Source organism: Otolemur garnettii, unplaced genomic scaffold, assembly GCF_000181295.1.
Source record: "Otolemur garnettii isolate 467f Iridium unplaced genomic scaffold, OtoGar3 scaffold00058, whole genome shotgun sequence".
NCBI lineage: Eukaryota > Metazoa > Chordata > Mammalia > Primates > Galagidae > Otolemur > Otolemur garnettii.
Window position 1 is genome coordinate 1,220,126 of NW_003852453.1, and position 833 is coordinate 1,220,958.

Below are 833 nucleotides of genomic sequence, written 5' to 3' on the forward strand. Positions count from 1 at the left end.
TGTGTTACCACAGCTTCAGTCTCACTGCTTGTTATTGGCCTGTTCAGGGTTTCTGTTTCTTCCAGATTCAGGCTTGGGAAGTTGTTTGTTTTCAATAATTTATCCATTTCACCTAGGTTTTCCAATTGTTTATGTAGAGGTTTTCATAATACCCACAGATGGTGTTTTGTGTTTCTGTGGTATCAGTTGTAAAGTCTTTTTCACTTCTGAATGAGGTTATTTGAGTTCTTTCTCTCCTATTTCTGGTTCATCTAGCTAGTGGTCTATCAATTTTGTTTATCTTTTCAAAGACCCAACTTTTTGTTTCATCCTTTTTGTTTGATCTTTTGAATTTTTTTGGTTTGCTCTGGACTTTGTTATTTCTTTTCTTCTGCTGGCTTTGATCTTTTTCCAGTTCCTTGACATGTGATATTAGGTTGTTCATTAGAGATCTTTCTTTCTGATGTAGGCATTTAAGGCTCTGAACTTTAACCTTTAGGACAGCTTTAACTATATGCCATAAATTTTGATAGTTTGTTTCCCCTTCATTATTCAGTTAAAGGATGTATGTATTTCCATCTTAATTTCATCATTGACCCAAAAATAATTAATCAGCAGTTGGTAAATTGCCATGACTTTGTGTATATTTGAGTGTTTCTCTTGGAATTGATTTCTAGTTTTATTCCACTATGCTCTGAGAAGGTACGTAGTGTGATTTTTATTTTTTAAATGTAATGAGACTTGTTTTGTGGCCTAAGATTTAACCAATATTGGAGAATGTCCCATATGCTAATGAGGAGAATGTATTTTTAGTAATTTGGGGGAAGAATGTTCTATAAATGTTAGGTACATTC